The sequence below is a fragment of the Hibiscus syriacus genome, unplaced genomic scaffold, assembly GCF_006381635.1.
Source record: "Hibiscus syriacus cultivar Baekdansim isolate YM2019G1 unplaced genomic scaffold, ASM638163v2 tig00110478_pilon, whole genome shotgun sequence".
NCBI classification, from domain to species: Eukaryota; Viridiplantae; Streptophyta; class Magnoliopsida; order Malvales; family Malvaceae; genus Hibiscus; species Hibiscus syriacus.
The window spans coordinates 781,307-796,291 of record NW_024062755.1 but is presented as its reverse complement, the minus strand read 5'-3'; the positions used below and the strand labels follow the sequence as shown (position 1 = coordinate 796,291).

At 30.8% G+C, this 14,985-nt stretch overlaps 1 pseudogene; it reads right to left on the bottom strand.

The window, feature by feature from the left end:
- Window positions 1–11,318: 11,318 nt before the first annotated feature.
- Window positions 11,319–13,769, bottom strand: LOC120128216 (annotated as a pseudogene).
- Window positions 13,770–14,985: the final 1,216 nt, after the last annotated feature.

Below are 14,985 nucleotides of genomic sequence, written 5' to 3'. Positions count from 1 at the left end.
TATTTGTTGAATTCCAAGATATGCTTCCAGAGAACTTATCTTGTTTGAAAATGCTTTTCTTCTTTCGAATTTTCAAAATTTTGAAAAATATCAAAGAGAACTTTTGAAAAAGTTACCTCTTTCTAGGTTTCACAATTGAAGCAAATCATAAAACATGAGTTCATTGGATATCAAAAGAATCAAACACTCTTTTAATCTTTGATAGTTGCAAATCTTTGACAAATATCAAGATCGAAAAGTTGGTCTAGAGGTGGGTTTATTTCATCGATTTGGTTATCGTGAAGATCATGGCATGCCCCTCTTGATTTGGTATTTTGATCAGAGGCGAACAAAATGACACAACTAGCATAATCAATGACTAGACCTTTCAGAACACTTATGTTTCAGTTCTCTGAAATCTTCCATTTGTTCAGTTTCGTAAGCTCTTCTAACAAGGTAGTGCAGAAATATCGGTCTAAAAATGAAATTCTTGAGTGCTCGTGTGAATTTGACTATAACAGGTGTTTCTCAACTCTCTTAGTCTATTATTACCGAAAATTTCTTTTTAGATGAATTTGATTTATTTTGCTATTGTCTGGCTAGCCAAATCCATAAAGTCGAGGCGTTCAACTAATGCTTTAGAGGGACAGCTTATAATCACTTTTATGTTTAACTGAAGGGTTCATCCATCACAAAGTCTTTGACCTGACAAAAGCAGTGGAGCAAACACGAATTGCCAAGTGTCCGAGCAATTTCATGATTTGAATGTAATCTATTCATAAAGCCAGGGCTTTCGAGTTTCCTCTATAACCAATTGCCTTAGTGGAATAGCTCAGCTTTAAAGGGACAAATCACTGAAGGGTTCGTCTCATCACAAAGTCTTCGGCCTGACAAAAGCAGTGGAGCAAACACCGAATTGCCAAGTGTCCGAGCAGTGTCATAGTTTGAACATAATCTATTCATAAAGCCAGGGCTTTCGAGTTTCCTCTATAACCAATTGCCTTAGTGGAATAGCTCAGCTTTAGAGGGACAAATCACTGAAGGGTTCATCTCATCACAAAGTCTTTGGCCTGACAAAAGCAGTGGAGCAAACACCGAATTGCCAAGTGTCCGAGCAATGTCATAGTTTGAACATAATCTATTCATAAAGCCAGGGCTTTCGAGTTTCCTCTATAACCAATTGCCATAGTGGAATAGCTTAGCTTTACGGATTTAATTTCTTAAGATTGTCAAGAAGAACCTGTTATAGTCTAGGTGTTTTTGAAAGTCAAGGGATCTCATCTTTAGAGTTCAATTTCCAAACAACTGACCTAAACTAGATTTGCTTACTCGACTATTCCATCTGTGAAGATCATTATCATCCCTGAACATCATAAACAAGGGTATAAACCAATTAGTTTTGCAATCTCATGTGCTAGTTGCCCTATTCTGTTCGCTCTTAATACGTGTCTGAATACCAAACCTTGGATGGACTCTTCATGAGAAGAGAAAACTTAGCTCGGTAAGAGAAAAACAAGTAGTCTGATGTATCTTTTAAATTAGGACCAAGGGGTCTTTGTTTTGCAGGGTTCAATCTTGTCATTTGTCAAAGATTTACAACCTCAATTATTAAACAGTTTTTAATTGAGGTGATATTCAAGGAATTCAAGATTAAAATTTGCTCATCTCCTAAGAAGGAAGCATTTTATTTAAAATGTTTAAACGTCAAGCGACTTAAAAATGTTCACGCATAAGAAGTACGAAAGAAACACAAGTTCAAACAAGATGATATACTTGATAATGCAACAAAATTCCTAATGGATGCCCCATATGACTCTCGATCAGAATGCCCCATTACATATTGAAAGTGAATGCCCCTGAATCGATCAGATCTTGGACCTTACGTTTCAATGCCCCACAATTCTCAGTGGTGTGCCCTGAGCTCTCAATATGATAGCTGCATACGACGTTAATATCATGACCTTCAGGATATGGGCCTCTCTAGGTTTGGATTGAACTAGAGTCACAAGATTTTCTCAACTAGCGTTGGGAGTAACTCCTCATATGTCATTGGGATTGGACTGATGCAAATCTTTTCTTTCCTTGGTCCTCTCTGAGTTTGTTTAGAAGTACTAGACGGTACAACTGCAACAGTTTTTGGACTTGAGACCGTAACACCTTTGTTGACGTTGTAGGTGTTGACATTGTTGACCTCTCGATCTTTGTTCTTCATGGAAGGCTTTTTACTAGAGTCTCCTCCTTCGATTTTCCCTTGTTTAATGGCTAACTCAATCATTTCGCCAGCCATAACTAGATCTGAGAAACCTCCATTGTAATTGCCACCAGGTGTCCAAAGTAGGGTACCTTCAGGGTTTGTACGAACAACTTTCTAGTTTCTTTTTCATCCAGGGATGGATGAACCTGCACAGACAAATCCCTCCATCGTTGCGCATATTGTCAGAAACTCTCATTATGCTTCTTTTCCAGGCTTTGCAGCATAACTCGGTCTGGTCTCATATCGTTGATATGCTTATATTGTTCTAGGAAAGACTTGGCTAAGTCTTTCCATGTCTTGATGTGAGTTTGGTTGAGCTGATTATACCAGCGGATAGCTGAACCGGATAGGCTCTCCTGAAAGCAGTGGATCAGGAGTTGATCATTCCCTCCATATCCTGTCATCTTCCGACAGAACATAGTGATATGGGCTGATGGGCAGATGTTCCCATCGAACTTCTCAAACTCAGGAGCTTTAAAATTTGGTGGAAGCACCAAATCTGGAACCAGGCTCAGCTCCATTGCATCCACTCCATAATAATCATGGTCCCCTTGGACCATCTTCATTTGATCTTCTAACATCTTGATCTTCTTTTCCATCTTCTTTTCCTTATCCTCCTCGTCAAAATCCGGGACATGATAGTCTTCCGGATGAGTGTTGGTTGCGGAAGCTTGTATATTTGCACCAGATATAGCATTCCCCTTGATAGCATATGAGTCCTCTTGTAATCTGGGTAAGATTTCAGATGAGACAACCCCTTGTGGGGTAGGTGACATGGTTACCCCTTCGAAGGGACTTCCCCCTTTTGCACTAACTTGCTGTAAACATGATAACTTGGCCACTATTTGGTCAACCAAGGATTCCTGGTTTTTCTTGATGGATTCCAGAGTGCTCTAACTGTTTTGAGCCATCTTATCTTCCAGTTCTTTTTATAGTCTTGCCATGTTCTCCTCGAGTTTTTCCATTCTGGCCTCCATTTGTCTTTTCTTTGCTCGGGTATTATGCGGATGATGCGTATTTAATGTCTGTAGTGGTAGACTTGGTGTTTTCTCTTTCGCTTTCTGAGACATGTTCTGTTTGTTAATACGAATGTAAAAACATGGAAAATATAGAAATAAACATGAGATATAGAATGCAAAATATGCAATGCATGATGTATGCAGCTTAGAGGCACTGATCTAGAAAAAGTGTTTGTTATTATAAATAATCTTTATTCAGACAAAAATATATTATCTTGTAAGAGACATAAAAACAATCAAAGGTACACTCGGATTAAATCCTCTAAACTCCGAATAGCTTATAGTATATTGACAAGTCTTCTGCCTTCATCCGTTACTGGTTGAATACCTTGTCGAACCACTCCGGCTTCCCTTGCCAGGCTATGAAGATGACGGGCTGCCTTCTGTACTTGATCTAGGAAGTCTCGGATGGCTGCGTCTCTGGCCAGTGTACTCTTGAAAGGCTGACTTTTGGTGTGCTTAACGTAGACTCGCCCTAGTTTGATGTTTTCACAGTGTAGCAGTGTGGTGTATTCTTCGATAGTAGGTACCATATACTCCCAGTTAAAAGTGAAACAACTGTATTCCGGGTTCCAGAATTGGACCATGGCTCTAATCAAGGGCTCATCAATCCTAACGTGAAGTAAAAGTGCAATGTCACCGTACCCGTTGGCTGAACTTCTGTTTCCGATCATTCTTCCAACTGTCCCAGATATCTCGAAGCTCCTGCACATTGTTCTGTTTTTCCGGGTTCCAGAATTGGACCATGGCTCTAATCAAGGGCTCATCAATCCTACGTGAAGTAAAAGTGCAATGTCACCGTACCGTGGCTGAACTTCTGTTTCCGATCTTTCTTCCACGTCCCAGATATCGAAGCTCCTGCACATTGTTCTGTTTTAGGCTGATAGATGCGTAGCTAACCAGCTCTGACACATAGCTTTCTTGAAGGTTGTCTCCCTTTTCTCTGAGTCTTCTCGGACCAGTCGTACCTCGGGGTTCTTAGTCTCTTGTATTACAACAACTTTATCCATTAATTCAGATTATTTATGTTTAACAAACACATTTTTTTTAGGTGGATCAACACCTCTTTTGAATGATGCAGATGATGGAAATAAAATAAAAGAGAGGAAAAAAATGAAAGAGTTAATAAGATAAGATAATAATCAAGCATTATGAAAATAAAAGTCCTCCCCACTGATATCTACCCCACATGCTTATTCCTACCCGGACATGATCTCTATCCACAAGTTGATTTTGAACAATCCTAACCGCATAAATTTCTAGTTCACATGTTTTGAACAGAAAGTAAAGCAAAAAATAATTTCGGCATCCTAGGGTTTAAAACGAGGTTTTGGGGTAGACCCTAACTCCTTGTAGTCTCCGGGTTTAGGTTCTAAAAAAAGGTACTCGAGTTCTCCTTGCTGGTGCCCCCTTGGGCCTACTAGACCTTTAGTCCTAAACCCATCACTTGTGTGGACTAAGTTAAACTCGAGATGACACATTCCCTTATGCCCATACGGAGAATAAATTCACACGAAGGCATAAGATATATGAATCCCGAAGGTTACTTGCAAGGCCCATACGATGAATAAATTCACACGAAGACGTCGCTTTCACCCCCACTTAAACGTGTTCGGAGCTCGGGTATAGAGCCTTTGGATGAAAAATCTTTAAGGGCTGAAATCATTAAAAACGGTCAACTATTTACTCGAAAATATAATCAAAAGTAAGTAATAAGGATCGAAATGTTACCTTAAAATTTAAACTTACCCTTTTCGTTAAAAAGACAACTGGAAATTACCTTAGCCTGACTCACTTACCTGTGTCCCAAGTGGAGTCGCCAAGCTGTCGCAGCCGTCTTTCAGTTGGGCCCCGGAATTAGGCTTCGACTTAGAAAAATGTGGATTGGAGTCGCCACCGATCATTTATTTAAAAATAAATGGGTGATCGGATACCCTATTTCTACCTGATCTGCATCTTACCATAAATATGTCGGGCTCGGGAGTCAGTTACGGTCAAGGAAGGATTAGCACCCTTGAACCGCCCTTTCGGTACTACGTAATTTCCAATTGTCTTAATTAAGAAAAATAATAAGTTAAATTAAAAGGTAAAGTTTCGATCCTAATTACTTACCCTTGATTGATTTGAAAATATCCTTTAAAAAGAATCGAGAAATGTGTTAGATAAACAAGGTAAAGAAAACAAATAAGATCCAAGGGAAAAATAAAATAAATAAAATAAATAAGTAAGATAAAAAATATAGTAAAGTAATAATTATATATAATAATATTTGAAAAAAGGAAAAAATATATATATATATATATATATATCAAAGTATTAATAAAATAAATAAGCTATATATACACCAAATACTTAAAAATAGAAAAGCTACCCTCCAATTCACCGAAAGTGGGGGACTTTAGTAAGAAATAAGACAAAAAATGGGCCGTCTAGATTAGTAGTATATAATATAATGTTTAATAATGATAATGATAAAGACACAAGGTTTTTTTTATTAAAATATAATATAATAATAATGAATAAAAAAAGCAAAAATAATAAAAATAATAAATATATATAAGGTTATAAGATATATTACATAAAAAGAAATAATCAAATAAAATAATTAAGAATATATATATTTAATGATAGGTATATAATAAACTTAAAAGTATAAAAATATATACGACTAGATAAAGATAATTACAATATATATAGTAATATTAGATTTATAAGTAAATATAAGAATATCTATATATATATAATAATAATAACATGAATAATAAAAATAAATGAATATATAATAAAAGGGACTAATATATTTTTTTAAAAAGTTCTTCTTCCCATCCTTTAACCATCAAACCGTTTTTTAAAAATAAGCCTCGGGGTAGATCTAGGTTCGAACTTCGAACCCCCCCATTTTGGTCATCGGCGCAACCCACGTTTTGGGTTATTCGAACCAATCTCAGAAAATAACGTGCACATGCAAAAGAAAGAAAAAAGAAAATGCTACCTTTTATTTCCTTTTCGAATCATTTACAATAGTTTTGCCTTTGTATCTTCCTGTGTTTTCCTCTATGTTTTGTGTGTAAATCCTGTGTTACAATGGTGAGTTACAATGGCTATTTATAGTGCTTGTGGATCCTATCTTTAGGAATTTAAATCTTAGTAGAACTCTATCCTATTTTTAGGAGTTTGAATCCTAGCAAAATTTTATCCTGTTTTTAAGAGTTTGAATCCTAGTATGACGAAAATATGTGTTGACAAATATTAAATTCATACAAAATTAAAAGAGAACTCTTTCTTTCAATCTTTTATTTATTATTTTGTTCAACTCAATGAATAACATTTTTTTTATCTAAACAAAAAGGGTCATAAAAAATCACGACGATATATTTTCTATCAATTTACTTTTTCTTACATGTTATAACAATATTATTGATAGAATTAAGATACCATATTTCTCTCTAAGTAATTTTTACTAAATTAATAAACTTTTAAATATTTTAATATTCTAATTCTTGTTAACATTTTAATTTAAGATAAGCTATAAAATGTTTAGTAATGGTTTAGTAAGTTTTCATTTCCCCCTCTAAAGTTTCAAAAGTGACAAATTGATCACTAAAACATCAAATAGATCCTTTAACAATAATTTTATATCTAATTTACTCTAAAAGCTTTCTAATTTTTCTGTTTCCATTATATATATATATACTTTTTAAATTTTAAAAATAGAACTTAGAAATTAACTTTTTGGACATGAAACAAAATGGTAAACAAAAAATTAGAAAGATTTTAGAATATATTAGATATAAAATCATTGTTTAGGAGCTATTTAATATTATAATGATAAATTTGTTACTTTTTAAACTTCAGTGGGTAAACAAAAATTTATTCAAATAGCAGTGATCGTTTATGTAGTTTATCCTTTTTAATTTATGAATGTAACGTATCATATTAATAATCTATTAAAGGTTTAACGGTAACCAACTTTCAATGGCTATATATTAATTGAATGAAAATGAAAGTAATAAAATCTTAATAAAAAATAAAAATAAAAATATTTATGTTTTTTAATTTAATAAAAAAACATATAAATTTAAACAAAAAAATCAATTATGTAGTTTGTCTTTATGTCGGCAAATTACAAAAGATGGGTTAAAATTGAGCTAACGTGCGGTTCAATCATTGATTCACACATTCACATGCAACTCTCCACTATTTGACCAAATATTATTTAACTGGAACGAATACCGAGGTAAATTATTTGTTAATTCAATTTAATAAGGCGATCTAATAAATAAATTAAAATACTCCAGTGTAACCAACACTGCAGATCTTTCTATCTTTTTACATATTTTAAAGTCTCCATTCCAACCAAAGCTTGGGAAGAATCATTTCTATGCCTGGGTTTACGATTAGGCTTTGTCCAAGTTGCCAATTCTTTATTTTACAATGCATATTGGTTTATTCTTATTTAAGTTTTGAATATTTAGATTTAAGGTTTATAATATCTGAATATTGTATGTCTAAATTTATTTTAATTCAAATTTTGTTATATACGAAGTTATTCAAGTTATTTTAATTTAAGTTTAAAAAAGGAGTATTTTGATTATCAGTTCATTCATTTGTATATTATTATGATTTACTTTAATTCTAATCATGGTTATATGGATATATTGATTGTAATTATAAAGGATAATTATCAAAGTACACATAAATTTTGGTTTGATATGTACTATGACGCATGAACTTTAATTATATGCAATATATGAAGTTCTGATTTGATTCAATTTTTCATAAATACACTAAAATTGTTATTGACACATATTTATCTAATACAAAAATAAATTAATGTAGTTATTTCTATAAATATATACAACTAAATTAAAATGAAATTTTCATGTATATAATTGAGTTTAAATTTAAATTGTATGTATATAATTACATCAGAGTTTATAAATCATATTGTATATTTAATATTTAATCAAAGTTCACGTGTAAATTTGAAATTTATCTTTAATTATAATTATATATGCATTGTATCGATTAATTCTAATTATAAACGTATTATATATATTCAAACAAACTTACTGAAGTTCAATTTTTAAATTTATTAATTATTATCTTTTTAGATATAGCATCCTTTTTTTTAGGATAACTTGTAGATATAATGTTTGAACAATCAAATTTTGGATAGATGTATAACTTTACATTTAATGCTTTTATATAATTATCAGTATTTTATTTATTGATTAGTTAATTTAAATTTTATATTATAAAATATTATTATAAATATGATCTTTCAAATAATTTTTTTATTTATAATACTAAAGTTCATACTCTCAATCTTACTTAAAAAATTTATGTCTTTTATAAATAAATAAAAAAATTATATCTTCAAAGGACTAAATTCAAATTTAATAAATCGTACCGATTAATTCTAATTATAAACGTACTGCATATTTAATATTTAATCAAAGTTCATGTGTAAATTTGAAATTTATCTTAAATTATAATTATATATGCATTGTACCGATTAATTCTAATTATAAACGTATTATATATATATCTATATATTCAAACTAACTTATTAATGTTTTTATATAATTATCAGTATTTTATTTATTAATTAGTTAATTTAAATTTTATATTATAAAATATTATTATAAAGATGATATTTCAAATAAATTTTTTATTTATAATATTAAAATTCATACTCTCAATCTTACTTAAAATTTTTATTTCTTTTATAAATAAAAAAAAGTTATATCTTATTTCATTAAATCAACCTATAATTTGTACAACTTTAACCTTTCATTAGTTGTGAAGAGGTGTCTTACAATTAGTTTCAAAGCCTTTACCTAACCCCTAAAATAGCTTAGCCCACAAATTTTAAAAATTATTGTTTAATTTATGGCTCAAAGACAGCAATTTACTTAATTTATGTATTAAGCAGCCTAATTATAGGTCAAAACTAGAGGGTTTATTAAAAAAATGAGAATTCTCTTACATTCATGAATCTTTATTTTATGAATTTTCTTTTATATTAGCTTGACCCATTGAAGAGAGGTTATCGAATCGCACAATATAAGGTGATTTGATTGCATAAAATCTAAAAGAATGAGAGTTTTGCAAGTGGTTAAACTAGTTATTAGCTATTTGCTATTAACTAGCCTTTTCAATAACATCACACATAAATCCTATTATCCTAAAATTATTTTTATTTATTTATTTTTTTGGATCAAATTATAATAAAATATGAATATCAAACTCTTGTTTACATATAATTAAGATTAATAAACTATCTCATATCAATAATACTAATTTAGTTAAGAAATCATATCAATTAGCATGTTAAACATTAATCGTATGTCCCATATACATATGTACATATGTCTGTATATAATTTTTATATAATAATCTTTCGAAACTCTAGTATTTATTATATTTCTAGTGAAAAATACCCTTGTACATATATTGATACGTGCATTCGTATGTATATAATTTTTCATACAATAATCCTTCGAAATTCTAGTATCTATTATCTGTTTTAGTGGGGGAAAACACCCTTGTGCATATGTACTGATATGTGCATACATATATATATAATATACATATATAATTTTTCATACAATAATCCTTCAAAATTATAGTATTTATTAATCCTTCAAAAATTCTATTTCAATTCAAATAATAAAAAAACATGATCTTATAAGATCGGGCCAATACATGAAATTGAGATAAAATGATAACCTCTAATTTGAATCCTAACATTTCGAACAAAAGAAATTAAATTATATCGTAATAGATTTTTACAATACTTTACTAAATTAATTAGTCAATGAATTTGTTTTCATAATTTAAATCAAAGTCTAAACTTGTGCATATGAACAAAATGATTAAATTTCAAAGGAAAACGCCAAAATATTATATATAAGATTAAAAGTAGAAACATTCTAGGAACCTTGACACTTAAGTTCAAATCATAGAGAAAAAAAGGAAATCCCATAGCTTAATTATAGGATACGATAGTCATCTTTTTCTTTTTATAGTTCATGCTCAATAGATCATACCAAACTTCTTATATATACAATAAATTATTGCATGCATTAAAATACACATTCTAATGCAAATTGGTGAATAGTTTTCTCCTACAACTTTACTATTGAACCGTGACTTTTTAGTTTTTTTTTTTAAGGGAAAAAACCCATACATAGAATCTACCTCTTTTCCATCACTTCCATTAATTAAACCCATAATTAATTATTATTTTTAGTCTATCTCCAAAACGGAACATGCCGAGATTATAAAAAGAAATGAAAAGTTGAACATAAAAATAAATAAATAAAGTTAAGCTGTTGTTATTGCAGTCGATTCACTTCTCGATCTGTGTTCACCGACTTTGGTCATTGCTTTTGCGGCTCTGAGTTATCATACCGATAACCAATGTACATGCATTTATTTTTGTATTTTTATATGTTATATTAGCTATATTTATATGTTTATATTATATTAGTTATAAAATATTAAGGCGAAAAATATTCAAGATTTTCTTCAAGTGACATTATTCAAGATTTAATTCCTCAAGACTTGTAATTGTCTTCCAAGAACGGTTTGCTTTAATATCTACGTTCTTGAGCCAAAAATTAAATCTTGTATTTTTTAGTTTAAGATTTCCAATTTTAAACCTTTTTATTCGAAAATGTATTTTTAAAATTTTTAAGATAAATTTTTAATATATAAAGTAAGAATTTGAATTATAAAATTATGATATTATATTTTATTTTATAAGACCTTTATAATCGTATATCGTATGTTCAAAATGGTTAAGTGATTAAGGAAAAATTGATACTCAAAGTAAGTTACTTGTAAATTATGTTGAGGAAAACGAAAAAAATTATCATACATTGGTGAGACATAAATGTGTGATATATTAATATATATAAATTAACTTGAGTATTATAGAACGTACTAGACTATTTTATCTTGCGCGTAGACGTAGGGATTGCAAATCTGTGCGAATTCAAATCTGATGAGGTTGAGGATATATATGTCTTCTTGTGCATATTGTAACAAGAGTACATGACATTGTGAGTCAAAAACAAAGTTTTCAAATTTCAGTATATCAAATTGGATCAAAGACAGTAACCAAGTAAATTAGCTTCAAAAGGACAATAACATTAGGAAACCCTTCGATGTTTGCATCGAATCGAAACACATAAACCACGAGGAACAGCACGAATACTTGGTCTTAGATTGCTTCAACCCATCATCATTCACCAGGCTCACCCTATTGATGGTTAACTCGGCTTTGTACGAATCCGAACTCAACACTTTCCTGCTCACATTGTTATAGATCTCTCTGATAATGATCTCGAACGCGGACTGGACGTTCGTTGAATCAAGCGCGGATGTCTCGATGAAGGACAACCCTTCGGATTCCGCCAAGCTTTTACCTTCTTCCAAGCTCACTTCCCTTGAATCTTCCAAGTCGCACTTGTTTCCCACCAGCATCCTTGCCACTGTTGTATCCGAAGATGCTAAAAATTTTGGTCCGTGATTGATTGAAAATGAATACGAAATAAGTGGCATTTTTCATATGTATAATCCAAAAGAAAAGTTTTACAAAACATCAAATAAGTTGCAATGTTCATATATATATATACAATCCACAAGAAAAGTTCTACAAAACATCAAATACATAGAATATATTGTCACTGCGAATCAGGGATGGATTAACGGGTGGTCAAAGATAATCAACCCTGAAAACATTAAATTATCATATAATATAATTATTTATTTTATATTTTTTAGTAATAATATATTTTCATATCTAAAATTTTATGAATTCGCTCATTCGAAATGTTTTAATATTATCCTCTGTCTCTGCTATGAATAATATTTGGCCCACAAATCTACATTTACTGGCCTCGGTCACTTCTTAATATATTAATGTGTGGAGGATTTCTACCCGCACATGTACGTTATCCGGACTTAGTTGAGAGCATGCGAATTCAATAGTGAGCGTCTAACATAATTTATATATAAAGGGCAAATTATTATCGATCACTAAATTATAAGATTAATTCTATTCGGATTATTGAATAATTGCTTTTATCAGTTAGGTCATTAAACTTTGATTTTAGTTTCATTCAAGTCGCTTGTTGTTAAATCAGCAAGGGTGAGCTCACATTACAATTTTAAAATTTGTATAATAACCCATTTAATACTTCATGTTTACATATTTAATAATTTAGTCCCAATTAAAAAACAATCTAATAAATTTAACCCTCAATATTTACAAATTGTTTCAATCAACCACAAGTGAAGTTAAATGAGGACTAAATTGAATTGATTTATAAATATCGAGAGTTGAATTTATTAATTATTTTTTAATTAGGACTACATTGGTTGAACGTGTAAATATGAGAGATCAAATATATTATTATATAAATTTTAAAACTATCACGTATACTCATCGTTATTAATTTAACATGTGGCTGGATTGAAATTGAAATTACAATTTAGTGATTTAATTGACAAAACATTTTATTCAGTGGTCAGAATAAAATCAATCTCATAATTTAATGTCCAACATGTTAGTTTACTCATATATAAGGATTAATCCACTAAATGTCTCCAAACTATCATCCAGATTCAAAATTAATCCCTAAACATCAAAATATTATAAATGAGTGCTTAAAGTATGAGTATTATATCAACCCTGTCCTTTTTGTCATTGTTCATCAATGCTCAAATTAGTTAAATATGTCCTAGAGTATATTTAAAATTAACAAATTAAATTGAAAAATGTAATTTTACATAGACAATTTCTTTGATGGAATATTAAATTGTCCATACATAGATAAAAATATATTTATAATTTGATCCGTATGTTTTATATATATTCCAAGTTAGATTTAAGCTGACATTTAGTATTTAAATTGACGATTAAAATGATAAAAAGATTGAGTTCGAATAGCTGTATAAGGTGTATTTGCGTTATCATAAGCGTTATCAATATGATAAGAAATTTTATGAAGGAGAATCACTTACAATTGAGTTCATCGAGCCACCGAGCAACATTATCGAACGTAGCTCTCCGGCTAATATCATAAACCAACAAAGCACCGAAAGCTCCCCTGTAATAAGCCGAAGTCAGCACGGAACTGTTCTTGTCCCGCAGTGTCCCAAATCTGAGCCTTAACTTCTTTTCCATCGATTTCCACGCTTCTGAGTCTGAAACTCGACTCCAATGGTTGCTTTCGAGTGAGCGTTGAACTCATTCCGCGCGTAATGAGAAAGGAGGTTGGATTTTCCTACGGCCGAGTCTCCTATTATGACTATTTTGAACAAGTACTCTTCCTCTGCTTCATCGTCTGACATTTTGTTTTGATTTCTGGACTTGGGTTTTTCTTTTTCCTGGCTCTAAGATTGTTTGGGTGGTGAGAAAATGTGTGAAAGAGAAGGCCTTTTGATGTGGAAGAAAACAGGGGAAGAAAGAGAGGAGAAAGTTGCAGAGACCAACGGTGGATCTTGTTCTTAATGGATTTAATTACTACACTCACGCGCTTGTTATGAATAGGGTAGATTGAAAGTTTCATCTCTAACTTTCTTTTTCAATCTTATTTTGGTTATTAAAATTTAATATTTTTTAATTTATTCCCGCTCCTATTTAGTTACTTTGTCTTTACATACTTGATAACATTATGAATGGATGCATTTCTTAAAAATCATGAAATGTCCCTAAACTTTATTAATTATTTTGTGAAAATACTTATGATTTCATATTCCTTTTGATTTCTCGACGATGAAGTATCTTTCTTCAAATCTCAAAAGATGAGTGGTGGAAAATGAATAAATGAGTTGTATATTTTGATTCTATGATGATCAAATGATGGATAATTTAAATTGGAGTAATTTAGGGTATTATGCGTTTAGATTTGAGGATGAATTTCATGAGTTTTAAAGTGATTTTGGAAAAAAAATATAAACTGATTGAGTGGTAGGAAGTTATAAAAAGAGTTTGTTTGTATCTTTAGTGATCTAAGATGTTAAAAAATAATAATTGCAACACATGAATGAAATTATAACTTTCATCTCTAGAGGATAAATTGATACACTTCCGATGTAATTTTTGTATTAACCTATTTAATAGTAAAGAGACTAACGCTCCCTATAATAAAGGGGCCTTACAAGACTTCTACCACATCAATGGGCACCGCGCGTAGGAGGTATGGCGCGTGGGGAAAAAGAAAATTCCCTCGGGAGAAATAGTAACGGATATGAAGTAAGCGGGAGTTGGGAACTATAAAAACAAATCAAAGCATTCAGTTCATAATTGAATTAGAGAGCAAACCCCCACATGCCTTTGGTCATTACCATCCCAACCAAGCATTGTGACCTAATTTATGAACGTTGTTTACACATTCATATGCATTGAAAACGTTGGGTTTAAAGTTGTTATACAACATGTTATGGTTTGCAGATATGATTTAAAGTGCATCAAAGAGGATTATGTAGTTTGATGAATTAGTTATCGATGGTAGATCTTTTTATTACGTTTTAAAAGGGTTTAATTAAAACTTAGAAAATTTTGAAGGAATGTTCACTACATTAAACCATTAGAGTTTAAAGTGCTAAAGTTAAATGGCTACAAGAGAGAGATCAAAGAGCATTTTTTAATTAATGGTTGCTGTTAAACAGAAGAAATACACCATTAGAGTTCTTCAAGATGAATAGAGGAACGAG